Raw genomic sequence first — 15,000 nt, forward strand, 5'->3', positions numbered from 1 at the left:
GCCCACAAATGCCTCAGGACAGATACCAAAAAATCTGGCCCAACCAAATAATCTCAAAACAAAAAGAAACTATATAGAATATTGGAACAAATCAACCAAATCTCAAAGCAAATTAGAATTCTGTTTGACCCTAAACAGAGAGTACACGGTGGCAGAACACCTGACCACTGTGAATGATACAAAATTTAAGAAAGACATTGACACGGTACAGACTGAGTGGACACAGTCTAGCCACAGAAACAGGCCGTCACAGGCAGAACTGGCTGCCCAGAGAGGCCAGGCCGCGTTCACCTTGTCATCAGGGGGATGCCGAGACAGAACCTCACCTCCCACTACACCGTGAGAAATACAAGGATCAATAAGAGAACAAGCCCTGTAAATACACGTATCTGGGTGGCTACATCTGTAAAATGACTACCCGATTGAATGATTATTTTGTAATTTAATATGTTTCTGTTGATTGTTTTACTTATTGTTAATATTATGGTATGTTTTATTGCTTAATAATATATATGTTTCTGTTTGTATATTGGACTTGATTTGGCAATAAGTATGTTGATATTTCATGCCAATAAAGCCCACCCGAATTGAATTGAACTGAATTGAGAGAGAGAGAGAGAGAGAGAGAGAGAGAGAGAGCTATCTCTCTTGGCAGAACGCCCAGAATGAGCTATCTTCAGCAGTTTTTGTTTTGAAAATGTTGAGAGTCTTATCTACAGAGGACACAGGAACAGTTATGTGAAAGCGGTCGGGGAGAGGTTTTGAAGAGGTTTGAAGAGGTTTGAGGAGATGGAGAAAAATTTTGACCAGAGGTCGAAAACATGCAATTAAAATTGATTAGTGGCCGCCACTGTTAAAAAAGGAATCGCCCCAGTGTAAACACCTCACCAATCAATCGTGTTCTTTTTAGCCGTCCATCCAGAAAACCAGTTCACACAACCAGCTCACTTTCTCCTCCCGCAGAAACTCTGACGGATATTTATATAACAAGCTCAACGCTTACCTTTTTTTGTCGACAACCGTCAGAATGTTTACGGGAGATTCCAGGAACTGGCCGTATGAAAAGGCCCGGTGGAGCGATCTACAGGTCAAGGGTCACCAAATGTTGTGGAAAGGTTGTTTAACACAGCAGGAGACGATATTTCCAATTGTAACAAATAGGTAATTTATTTAAGAAAAGAAGTTCTTTAACAGCAAGAGCTATGGGTCAAAGAGGATCACCACAGCTTGAACAAAAACACTCTGTCCTGGATCCCTTTGCCTGTCCCTAAATCCCCTCTCAGTCCTGCCCCCCCATGACAGATATGATGACGTATCACATCATGTCAGATCTGACATGACGTACATTAAGATGATACGTAGATTTAACATCGGAGAGAGAACATGAAGAGAGATAAGCAAGATATGATATCCACACACGATATGATGTAGAGAGTGAGATGTGTGTGTGTGTGTGTGTGTGTGTGTGTGTGTGTGTGTATGTGTGTGTGTGTCTGTGTGTGCGTGCGTCTGCGTACAGACGTATGTGTATTGTATGTGTGTATTATGTCACAGGGAATGTGTGTGTGTGTGTGTGTGTGTGTCGGTGTGTATATCTGTGCGACTGTGTGTGTCTGTGTACGTGTGTGTCCGTGTGTCTGTGTGTGTGTGCTGTGCCTGTGTGAAAGAGAGAAAATAACAAGATATGAAAGCACACAATGTACGAGATTACCAGCACACAACATGCCGTACTGAAATATCCATCTGTTCTAAATTGTTTTAAGAACGTCAGCCAGACCGTCTTTCAGCACTGCTAGTTGACCTATATTAAACTAGTCCACCTCATACACATTTTCCCCAACAAAGCCTCTGCATAATTTTACGCCTTTTCAACACGGCCACCCACATCATATAACATTAATGTTGGTATTAGCTGTTTTAAGAGTACATTTGTACGTATAGCTATATGTCGCTGTGAACTGTCTTTGTGAGTTGTAGTTCTTGTAAGAAAAAATTGTAAGAAAGAATTTACCAAAAAGTTTTGCATGAGCGTCCATGTTTTTCCAAAATGTTCACACAAATACTATTGCTGCATTCGTTTCTGGTCAGAGGTGGGACGTTGGAAATGGGAAACACGTCATCTCTGACCTACGTGTGTTCGAGCTACAAAGCTGGAAAAACATGGATGCTCACGCTAAACTTTTTTGGCCGTTCTTGTCTTGCATGAACTACAAATCACAAAGACAGTGACATATAACTAATATACTTACAAATGGACACTTTTAGTATACTTACAAATTTATATGATGTGGGTGGCCATGTTGAAATGATGTCAAATGACGCTGAGGCTTGAACTGGGGGTTGAGAAATCATACCCAAGTTTGCGACTAGAGTTGACGCACCATTCTATTTTAGTTTTCTTAGTATGAAGTCAGAATTTTCTACCTCCAAGTTATAATTGAATGCAGCATTAAAGTGCATGTGCAGAATTATATTTTTGTCACTTTGTTTAATAACATGATTGCTTTAAGGATGAAAGTGTGTTTTCTTTTTGTTCCGTTGGTAAAGAGCCCATTGACACACTAATAGGATACATAAATAGCAAGGCTACTAATTCCAATGCTGTGTCTCTGTGGTTCAAAATCATGAAGGACCATGTTTGAGAGGAGATGATATGGCCGCTCAGAGCTCACCTACTGTATTTCACTTTGATTTAATGTTGGCCTTACAACTGAGTTTAATAATGTCCTTTTCAAAGTCAAGATTCACATTAAGAAAATTACAAAAATGCCTAATCACTAAGTGTTTCACTAATAATCTATAGTGAAAAGAAAAATGCTCTGAACTTCATAAAAGTCAGTCAAAGCTTGCCAAAGCTAGCTCAAACAGTGATCTCCAAGCCCACGTGGTTGAACTCAAACAGCAAAGAAACAGACTAAGAAACGACGTAAACAACCAACTAGGCTGCAGTAAAAAACTAAAAACCAGATTTACAAACATAAACTTAAAAACAGAAAACACTCTCATCACAGACAAGCTGGATGTGGCCAATTACTTAAAAATGTTCTTTACAAACATAGCCACAACCAGTGGCGGCTCGCCACTAGGGGCGCTCGGGCGCCGCCCCCCCTCAGGAACTACCCTGGTTATATGAGAGAACAAGAAAAATACGTTTTTAGTTTTTTGTTTTATAGCCCTATAAATAATATAAACATGTTTAAAATGAATAATATTTACTCATTTTAAGTATGTTTGTATTTCCAATGCACAATATAACGTTATTATCGCAATTAAAAAACACTCGTTTTCCAGAGCAGGAAGTGCCATCACGTTTTTTTTATTTTTTCGTATTTCTCGGCCCGGGCTATACGCGATAGCGCTCTGAGTGCGCGTCACAGTTTGATCGCTGTATCCGTCACAGCCAATCAGTGCATAACGCGTTGTGCGTTGAAATATGACTATTATGTTGGAATCCGGGCGCGATTTGAAGCGGTCTAGCCAGTAGCGTCAAGAATATCTGTAGCCGCATTTCGCGGAGACGCTCTCTGATTGGCCGACGCCAGTATTTTTTTCCGTAGCAGAATTTCACAGAGACGATCTCTGATTGGCCGAATCCAATTTCTAATGTTCCAATTCTAGGTTATTCCTAGGTTGGTCGGTGGAGATAGTTGTGTTGTTGTGAGAATGATGCAGGCAGCTGTTTGTCTTAGACGAGCGTGCCGTGACTGCAAGTTCTTTAGACTGTTAAGCTTAGGCACTCTTTCAAAGTTGGTTAAGGTTAGAGTTTGTCTTAGAGCATGGCGATAGAACGCCAGGTAGTTTGCAGTCTGTTCGAGCGGAAATGGACAAAGGAATGTACTTGTGTTGTGCTAACGAGCTAACACTTGGCTAACAAGCTATATGGCGGATGCAGTCTGGAGACAGACTACAGTGGACAGTGGTCTGGAATACATCATCAGTGGATTATACACGTTTATCAAGCTCTCCTGCCCTGGACGTTTCAACTAAACAGTGAGTCTCTCTCTCTCTCTCTCTCTCTCTCTCTCTCTCTGGTTAACGTTAACGTTTGTAAATAGTTTTTTTAGGAGCAGTACTGTTAGGCTACTGCTGGCCATTCATGAAGCGAGACATTGCTGATTGTTTATTTATTTTATAACACAAGACTATGACTACCAACTGCCTAGCCAGCCGTGTATCAATCTTGGATGCAATAATAACGTTACCACACTGACTATGTCGATGGCTCATTGATTTAACTACTGCAGCTCTCTCGGATTGAAAATACGTGGATTATGGCTTGTTCAATATCGTCTATGTTTGTGTGACGGTGCGGCTCCGTCACTGACTTTGCGGGCAGTGCGCATACTGTACATACACACACACTCATTGTCTGTCTTTCCATATACCATAACCGTATAATGTAATGTGGTGCGTTTCATGTGGACAGCGCACATGGGAACGCACACACGCCATATGCCGCGGAGCAACCCACACACACACACACACACACACACACCAAACATTCCCTCTTGTCAGCTTTCGTAGGATGTCCGAATGCGCACAATCATTTCATTCCGTTTCCGTTGTTATAGCAGAATGACGTTCATACAGCAAGACATTCATTCATCACATCACATTTATTTACTCACAGTCATGATGCATTCGCTTCGCTCTGCACTCCTAGGTTGACGTGTTGGCCAAGCAGAAGCACACATATCCGCCAGGTTAAATGGGAGGGGTTGACGCAAGGTAATCGTCACGTGAGCGATATGATTGTATTGTACTGTTTACTTGGTTATCTGTAATTTAAAACAGTTGGAAGTTATGTGATATAGTGGAGGATATATATTTTGTGTGTAGGAATTGGTTTAATGTGTTAAAAAGAATAATAATATGTACATCCTGTTTAAAGCCTAGTGGGAGGGGCTATTGGATACAAGAGAGCTGCTTTGGCCCAGGGACGTCAGTCTTGAATGGACTGAGTTACAGTGAAGGTAACCAGGATCCCTAGTACAACGTGTTGGTATTGCTTGTAGTAGAAGTAGTAGTGTATATTGTGTATTTAGACTTTGTGTAGTGTTAAGTATTAAGTATATTTTGTTTTGTTTATTTGTTTTCTCTTTTTGCACTTTTGTTAGATATAGTAAGTATAGGGTATTTTGGTTTACGTTACTTTCACTTTTCACATTTTTTGTAAAACTATATCACCTCTGGACTTTTGGGAGGCGGGAAATAAACACCCACCAACGAGATCTTTCGACTACGCCTGTTTATGAGAGAATCAAAGGAGTTCGGGAGAGGACCCCGTCACATATGGTGTCAGAAGTGGGATGGCTAGCCGAAAGAAGATAACCCGCCTGCCCAGGCAGCGCGCCGGACTGCGCTCCCAGAGACAAGAGCGAGATGAGGAGTTGGCAGCCAGTGATACCGACCGGGCTTGGGAGACAGACCCGGAGGACGAGAAGGGCGCTGCAGCCCCAGCGCCGACCGGTGGACCAGGGGGAGAACTGCTGGTAATAATGAGAGACTTCCTAGCAGGACAGCAAAGGAGAGAGGGCCTGCTGGCAGAGATTCGAGGCCTGCGGACCTCTCTTCCACTGGTTCAACCAGCTCCCCAGCAACGTCAAAATATTTCACTGCCTGCCCCAAATTTGCCTGACCATATTGCAACTCCAGGGACAGCAAGCAACCCCAGACTTGACCCGCCAACACCTGCACCCCGGCGTGGGTACCAGGATGCACCATCAGTGGAACCCTCTCTGCAGTTTTCTGACTCAGTCAGTAGGCCGGAGCAGTCAAGGCCAGATTGGAGGCACTATAATGAGCCTAAAATTCCCCAATTTTTGATGGGTGAGGACATTGAGAACTACCTGTTACGTTTTGAGCGCATGGCTAGAACATGGAACTGGGCGGAAAGTGAGTGGGCATGCCGACTCGTGCCACTGCTGTCCGGGAAGGCATTGGAGGCCTACACGGCGATGGATGAGGAAAGAGCCCACTGCGGTACCACCGGGAGAGAACCCCACCGAGACCTATCACCGCCTGAAGGGGCTCTACCGTCGTTGGATTCGGCCCGAGCAGCACAGCAAGGAGGAGGTTGGAGAGGCGATCATCTTGGAGCAGTTACTCCTGCTACTTCCCTCCGAGGTGAGGACATGGGTGAAGGAGCATGAGCCAGGGGAGGGACTGGCAGCTGCTAAACTGGCTCTACAGTTCGTCAACGCTCGAAGAGGAGGACCAGCTGTACGCTCCACCAGTGCAGAACCCCGGCAGTTGCTCCAGCCACCCTATCTAAAGCCTGCACCGCGAAGGTATAACCAGGAACCTCCAGGTAACCCCAGCTCTGCCCCAAACCAACGATCAGCCGGTAAGGACTTTGACTTTGTGTGTTACTATTGCCAGCAGTCAGGCCACAAAGCTTCTGAGTGTCCCATACGCAAGGCTAAGGCCACAGGCGCTTGCTATGCACCCCGGCCTGAGGTGGAGACTACCGGGGATAAGGAAGTGCAAGCTCAGCACTATAGGACTGTGACTGTTAATGGCCGCCAGGTTACTGCTCTGTTGGACACTGGTAGCTTTATGTCATTTGTGAAACGCAGTATAGTACCAGTAGGCAGTGTAGACTATAGCCGCCAAGCAGATGTGTTGTGTGTGCATGGGGATAAGCATCTGTACCCCAAAACAGAGATAACTGTTACCCTTGAGAACCAGCCTTACCTATTAACTGTTGGGGTGGTAGACAATTTGCCGGTAGATCTCATATTAGGGAGAGATTTACCGATACTGGTGGATTTACTGCAGGAGACAGAATTGCCAGTCCAAACTGCCTCGGGGAAGAGGGGAGATGTTGTGTGTCCTGTGATAACTCGAGCCCAGGCAAAGGCTGGAGTCCAACCACTCCCAGATTTTGACAGTAGTCTGTGTGAGGGTGGCACTAAGGGGCCAAAAAAATCTCGGCGCCAACGCCGCTTTGAGAAGCAGCTAAAATCTACCGAACCTGAACCAACAGACAAAATGTGGGAAGTGCCTGAAAATATTTCTGTGATACAGAGGGAAGATGTAACTTTGAAACCGTTGTTTATGCAAGTGGTAGAAGAGACCAAAACAAATTGTGTGGGAAAGGAAATGTTCATTGTTGATAATAACGTGTTATACAAAGTTACAGATGACCACAGACGTCTTGTGGTGCCTGCTAGCTGTAGAGGACTGGTCATGCACCTAGCACACACCCTCCCATGGGCCGGCCATATTGGCCGCCATAAAACATTTTTACGGGTTAGTGCGCGCTTTTATTGGCCCTGCATGTACACTGACATTGATCAATATTGCGCCACATGCCCCACATGTCAGAAAACATGCCCTGCCCGCAAATCTGACCGAGCTTTCCTCCAGCCACTCCCTGTCATCTCTACTCCATTCCGCAGGATTGCTATGGACATCGTGGGCCCTCTGGTGAAAAGCAGCGGTGGACACCAGTACATCCTGGTTGTGAGTGACTACGCCACCCGTTTCCCAGAGGCCTTTCCCCTGCGCACCATCACCGCTCCCGTGGTTCTGCGGGCTTTGGTACAGCTGTTCTCCAGAGTGGGGATACCAGATGAGATCTTGACGGACCAGGGGACCAACTTCACCTCTAGGCTGATGCATCTCTTCCACAAACAATTGGGCATCTCAGCGATCAGGACCACCCCTTACCACCCGCAAACTGATGGTTTGGTCGAAAGGTTCAACCAGACGCTGAAGAGGATGTTGCAGAAGTTTGTGGATGACACTGGCAAGGACTGGGATCGCTGGCTCCCATTTCTGCTCTTCGCCTACCGAGAAGTTCCCCAGGCCTCAACAGGTTTCTCACCATTTGAACTGTTGTATGGCTGGGAGGTACAGGGACCGTTGGATCTGCTCCGAAAGGGCTGGGAGGGTCCTTCCACCCATTCGAGTGACAGAGGGGTGGTGCAGTTTGTGCTGGAGATGAGGGATCGGCTGGCCGGATACCAGGAGGAGGCAGAGGTCAACCTGCGTGAGGCCCAGAAAGGTCAGAAGGCCTGGTATGACCAACAGGCCAGGCACCGTGAGCTACAGGCTGGCCAAAAAGTCCTGTTGCTCCTCCCTTCGTCCAACAGCAAGCTCTTGGCGAAATGGCAAGGGCCATACCTCATCACCCGCAAGATGGGTCCTGTCACATATGAGGTCCATCACCCGGACAAGAAGAAACAGAAACAGACTTATCACGTGAACCTCCTGAAACAATGGAAGGAACGTCCAATCCAGGCGCCAGGAACAGCTCTGCTGGTGAGGGAGGTGGACGTGGAAGAGGAAGTGGAGACAGGACTGAGAGCTCTAACTACAACTGCTACCCCTCTCTTAGTACATCTAACTCTAGAGCAAGCTGCACAGCTCCTCCAGATCTTCCAGGAGTCTCCATCCCTCTTTGCCGCCAGGCCAGGGAAAACCACCCTCATTGAGCATGTAGTTCGCCTAAAAGATGGACGGCCAATCCGCCAACGTCCCTACCGTGTCCCCCAACAGCTGGTGGAAAAGCTGCGACTGGAGATAGAGGAGATGTTGAAGCTCGGAGTGATTGAACCTTCTAACTCAGAATGGTGCAGTCCGGTAGTCATTGTCTTTAAAAAAGATGGTTCACTCAGGATATGCATTGACTTCAGGAAGCTCAATGCCATCTCTGAGTTTGATGCCTACCCCATGCCAAGGATCGACGACTTACTGGAGAAGATCGGAGCTGCCAGATACATCACAACCCTGGATCTCTGTAAAGGATACTGGCAGGTCCCGCTGGATAAGTCGTGTCGGCCATATACAGCATTCCGAACACCAGCTGGCTTGTACCAGTTCACAGTGATGCCCTTTGGACTTCATGGAGCACCAGCCACCTTCCAAAGACTGATGGACAGAGTCCTCCAGGGGTGTGACCACTGCAGTGCAGCATACCTGGATGATGTGGTCATCTTCAGTGCGACTTGGGAGGAGCATGTCCAAGATGTGTCACTGGTGCTGGGAAGAATCCGAAAGGCGGGATTGACACTCAACCTTGCCAAGTGTGAGTGGGCACAGCAGGAGACACGGTACCTGGGCTACCTGCTAGGACGGGGTGAGGTGCGTCCGCAAGTGGATAAGGTGGAAGCTATCCAAAACTCCCCTCGACCTCGGACCAAGAAGGAAGTACGGTCCTTCCTGGGATTGGCTGGCTGGTACCGACGTTTTGTGCCCCAGTTTGCAACCATTGCAACCCCACTTACAGCACTGACCAATAAGGACCAGAAGAATCCAGTAAACTGGTCAGAGGAGTGTGAAACGGCTTTCAAAGCATTGAAATCCCACCTATGTTCTTCCCCTGTCCTCAAGAGCCCGGACTTCACCAGAAGATTTCTGGTACAGGTGGATGCATCCGAAGTTGGCCTTGGAGCGGTTTTGGCCCAAGGAGACCCTGGGGAAGAACATCCAATCCTATACCTGAGCCGCAAGCTGAAGCCACCGGAGACCAGGTATTCCACAGTGGAAAAGGAGGGCTTGGCCATTAAGTGGGCGCTGGAGAGTCTGCAGTACTACCTGCTTGGACGGGAATTTGACCTGGAAACGGACCACCGAGCTCTTACCTGGATCAACTCCATGAGGGACCACAACAGCCGCCTTACCCGATGGTACCTCTCACTCCAGCCATTTAAGTTTAACATCCGACACCGATCGGGCAAGACCAATGTGGTGGCAGATTACCTATCCAGGTTGCCGCACATCGCCAACCTCGAGGAGGAGAGGGATGATGTGACGGTGCGGCTCCGTCACTGACTTTGCGGGCAGTGCGCATACTGTACATACACACACACTCATTGTCTGTCTTTCCATATACCATAACCGTATAATGTAATGTGGTGCGTTTCATGTGGACAGCGCACATGGGAACGCACACACGCCATATGCCGCGGAGCAACCCACACACACACACACACACACCAAACATTCCCTCTTGTCAGCTTTTGTAGGATGTCCGAATGCGCACAATAATTTCATTCCGTTTCCGTTGTTATAGCAGAATGACGTTCATACAGCAAGACATTCATTCATCACATCACATTTATTTACTCACAGTCATGATGCATTCGCTTCGCTCTGCACTCCTAGGTTGACGTGTTGGCCAAGCAGAAGCACACATATCCGCCAGGTTAAATGGGAGGGGTTGACGCAAGGTAATCGTCACGTGAGCGATATGATTGTATTGTACTGTTTACTTGGTTATCTGTAATTTAAAACAGTTGGAAGTTATGTGATATAGTGGAGGATATATATTTTGTGTGTAGGAATTGGTTTAATGTGTTAAAAAGAATAATAATATGTACATCCTGTTTAAAGCCTAGTGGGAGGGGCTATTGGATACAAGAGAGCTGCTTTGGCCCAGGGACGTCAGTCTTGAATGGACTGAGTTACAGTGAAGGTAACCAGGATCCCTAGTACAACGTGTTGGTATTGCTTGTAGTAGAAGTAGTAGTGTATATTGTGTATTTAGACTTTGTGTAGTGTTAAGTATTAAGTATATTTTGTTTTGTTTATTTGTTTTCTCTTTTTGCACTTTTGTTAGATATAGTAAGTATAGGGTATTTTGGTTTACGTTACTTTCACTTTTCACATTTTTTGTAAAACTATATCACCTCTGCACTTTTGGGAGGCGGGAAATAAACACCCACCAACGAGATCTTTCGACTACGCCTGTTTATGAGAGAATCAAAGGAGTTCGGGAGAGGACCCCGTCACAGTTTGAATGAATGAATGAGAACTTTATTAACAGATTGCAGAATGGGTACAATACAGTACGGCTCAATACACACAATTGTTAAGGGGATGCAGACCAGAGAAAGACGTTTGTCTTGTTTACATCAGGGTCCCAGATTTTCGATTCATATCGATAGTTTAATAGCTAGCCTTGGCTCGTTTAACAATATGCAAAATATGTGTACAGCCCTGTACTCATACTGAAGTTATTCTTGGTATATAATAGGTCTGATTGTGTAACGAATCGATTCCACGTTGCGCTGTGTGTGAGAGAGAGAAGGAGAGAGGGAGAGATCTGCCTGTGTTTGGAGACGGGCGAGTTTTGTTTCTAACTTTTCTATTTATATATTGTGTTTCAAGTTGTGAATTAGAGTCTAGACCAGGGGTGTCAAACTCATTTTCACAGAGGGCCACATCAGCATTATGGTTGCCCTCAAAGGGCCAAAGACCGTATAAATGTTAATGTAATGTAAAATAAATGTAGCTACACATTTACATATTGTTAAACATGGTGTTTCTGTATTTATTACTTATTCAAGTTATACATACTGCATATTAATTTGCATAAATGTAAAAATATATGTTAGCTTATGTTATTTTAACAAATAATTTTAGTTTATCAGAACTCCATATTACTCCACCAATCAATGATCAACCCATTCAAGTAAATAACAAAGAAGAATATCATCAAATACAAGCTATGACATTAAGTTTGTTCAAAACCTTTTTGTCACAGTCAAGAGGGGCAGAACTAACAACTGTGAGCTGCAAATAACACGTGGGACAGATGTAGCAGATGTTACAAAAACAAATGGCTGCACACAACCTTGCAGAGGCCATACATCCGACTAATGGAAGATAGTTTAATTAACTTTAATTAACAGATTGCAGAATGGGTACAGTACAGTACAGCTCAATACACACAATTGTTAAGGGGATGCAGACCAGAGAAAGACTTTCGACTTGTTTACATCAGGGTCCCCCATTTTCAATTCGTAATGAAATTGCTATTATGTGTCTGCATGAACACACAACTGTAACTGTACTCAAAAATAACAAAATAAGGGTTGTCTCAGTTCACAACTATATTGGTCAAGTTTTGGGTGGGACTTGTTTGCGTCCCTACAGCTTCTTATTCAATTGAGCGAGATGCTCGGTTATGTCACACAGCCAGTTTGACATCTGACAGTTCAGACAATATTTCTTCAACCCTTTGTTACCTATTCCGCCTGGATCTTTTTTCTATTTTGGGCTGTAAAATTGTCAAAGAATGTCTGAGGAGTAAGTGCTTTTGGCTTTTTTCCTTTGTTACCTCAGATGTTCAACATACATGTATGTGTAAGAATGTGTAATAACTAAAGCTGTCAAAGTTAAAGCTTTATTAACGCATTAACCCACAATTATTTTAACACTGCTATTTTTTAACCCAATATTAATGTAAAAAAAAAAAAAAAAAAAACATTTTTTTTTTTTTTTTTTTTATACCTGAGCTCTTGGGGGGCCACATCAAATGATGTGGCGGGCCGGATTTGGCCCGCGGGCCGTGAGTTTGACACCTATGGTCTAGACTATACTTTATTTGACTGGTTGTGTGTTGTTGTAGTAACAGCTGAGCGACTCGTTCATAAGAGCCGATTCATTGCCGTGAGCGTGAGTCGAATCGCTCACGTCTTGCCATGAGTCTGTTGCGTGGTACTGTACTGTACATGTTTGCAAAATGTTTGGTATAGCGCCCCTAGTGGCGAAGTACCCACCGGCCGCCACTGGCCACAACACTGGTTAAACTACCTTCCCACTCAGGGCATTTTGGGGTAGAACATATCATAGCCTTATACAAAAACCTAGGGGTCTGCAAAGACAACTTCAAACTCGAAATGGTAACAACAGATGAAGTAAACGGAGCGCCCTCCAACCTAACAAGGCCACTGGCCATGACAATATCCTCTCCAAATTCCTCAGACTCAGCAGCCGTCATCACCCACATAATAAACCTCTCCATAAAACAGGGACACATCCCCAAAGACTTAAATTGCGAGAGTGACCCCTGCACAAAAAAGGCAGCAAATTAGACCCAGGCAACTACCGCCCTGTTTCTATTCTTACCTCCATCTCGAAAGTCATGGACACATTTCTCTACGAACAGGTCAAAAAGTACCTCAACGACCACAACACCAGAGGGAGTACCACAAATCATGTTCAAACCAGATTCGGCTCAAACAAGCGACTAAACACGTTTTGCAATTATGCGGATGTGGAACGCCCCCCCCCCCCCCCCCCCCAATGTACAGTTTCCTCCCCCTCAAATGTATATTCTATTTTAAAAACTCTGTCTGTAAATAAACAGTACTGTATATCTTGTATGTCATAAATGTCTGGGTGTAACAGTACTATATATCTGTATGACGTGTATGTCATAAATGTTATGAATTGAAAATGGGGGACCCTGATATAAACAAGATGAAAGTCTTTCTCTCGTCTGCATCCCCTTAAGAGTCCAAGGTTACTAAATAAAGGTCCTATTGAAGATATAACGTGTTGTAATGTTGTTTGCTGGAGCCACTTCACCCACAACAGCACACCCCAGTCAGAGAGCGGACACAGACACCAAAGAACAGTCCTTTGTAGTTTAATGTTGGTATCAAAGGATCAAAGGATGATAGGGTTTCTTCAGTACAGGTGATTTCCATCCAGTTCGTAAGGCTGAATGAAACAATGAGCATCCACACAAGGATGAGAATGGTATTGGGTGAATCTAGCCAATTATTGAGTGAGTGGTTTTCATCCAGGTTGTAAAGTAGTGAGATATTGAGTGAGTGAACGAGTGGTATTCTGCAACAGATAAGCAGAACATACATTAATTAACAGAGGTACATACTTACTAATCATAACCTGAACACGCACCACTAAAGATGCTATCTAGCATATTAGCATTAGCATTGGCTCAATTAGCTGCATGGACCAAACATAACACAAGTAATTGGCAGAATGCAATGGCATCCAGAATACACACAACTGAAGAGATGCTATACCATATTAGCATTAGCATAGCTCAATTAGCAGCATGGATCAACACAACGTAGGCAGCAAATCAAATCATAGTCACACATGCATGTCACAGCATCTCAACACACAAGGCAGGCTACATATGACATGTATCTATCATTACCATAGGCACTATATTTGCAGGCGAGCCCCAGGCCACCGTCCCGCGAGCCCCAGGCCACTGTCCCGCGAGCCCCAGACCACCGCCCCGCGAGCCCCAGACCACCGCCCCGCGAGCCCCAGACCAACGCCCCGCGAGCCCCAGACCACCGTCCCGCGAGCCCCAGACCACCGCCCCGCGAGCCCCAGACCACCGTCCCGCGAGCCCCAGGCCACCGTCCCGCGAGCCCCAGGCCACCGTCCCGTGAGCCCCAGGCCACCGCCCCGCGAGCCCCAGACCACCGCCCGCGAGCCCCAGGCCACCGTCCCGCGAGCCCCAGGCCACTGTCCCGCGAGCCCCAGACCACCGCCCCGCGAGCCCCAGACCAACGCCCCGCGAGCCCCAGACCACCGTCCCGCGAGCCCCAGACCACCGCCCCGCGAGCCCCAGACCACCGTCCCGCGAGCCCCAGGCCACCGTCCCGCGAGCCCCAGGCCACCGTCCCGTGAGCCCCAGGCCACCGCCCCGCGAGCCCCAGACCACCGCCCGCGAGCCCCAGACCACCGCCCGCGAGCCCCAGGCCACCGTCCCGCGAGCCCCAGGCCACTGTCCCGCGAGCCCCAGACCACCGCCCCGCGAGCCCCAGACCAACGCCCCGCGAGTCCCAGACCACCGTCCCGCGAGCCCCAGACCACCGCCCCAGCGAGCCCCAGACCACCGTCCCGCGAGCCCCAGGCCACCGTCCCGTGAGCCCCAGACCACCGCCCGCGAGCCCCAGGCCACCGTCCCGCGAGCCCCAGGCCACCGTCCCGCGAGACTTGTTTCCGTACGCCTAAAATTCTACCTGGTCTCGTCCCGTGGGGCTCGCGGGGCGGTGGTCTGGGGCTCGCAGGACGGTGGTCTGGGGCTCGCAGGACGGTCCACACACCGCTATCAGTGTTCTTCTTCCCCGCCAATGAAGTATTCACCCAAAGACCCAATACCGTGGCAACAACTACCGCACTACCGGTAGAATAAGTGCTGAGAACCGTGGGAAGTGATGCAAACTGTCTTGTCGTGTTTTGAACATTTATGTTGTGTTGATGGAATCACGTTAATAT

Source organism: Notolepis coatsorum (assembly GCF_963971535.1).
Source record: "Notolepis coatsorum genome assembly, chromosome: 6".
NCBI lineage: Eukaryota > Metazoa > Chordata > Actinopteri > Aulopiformes > Paralepididae > Notolepis > Notolepis coatsorum.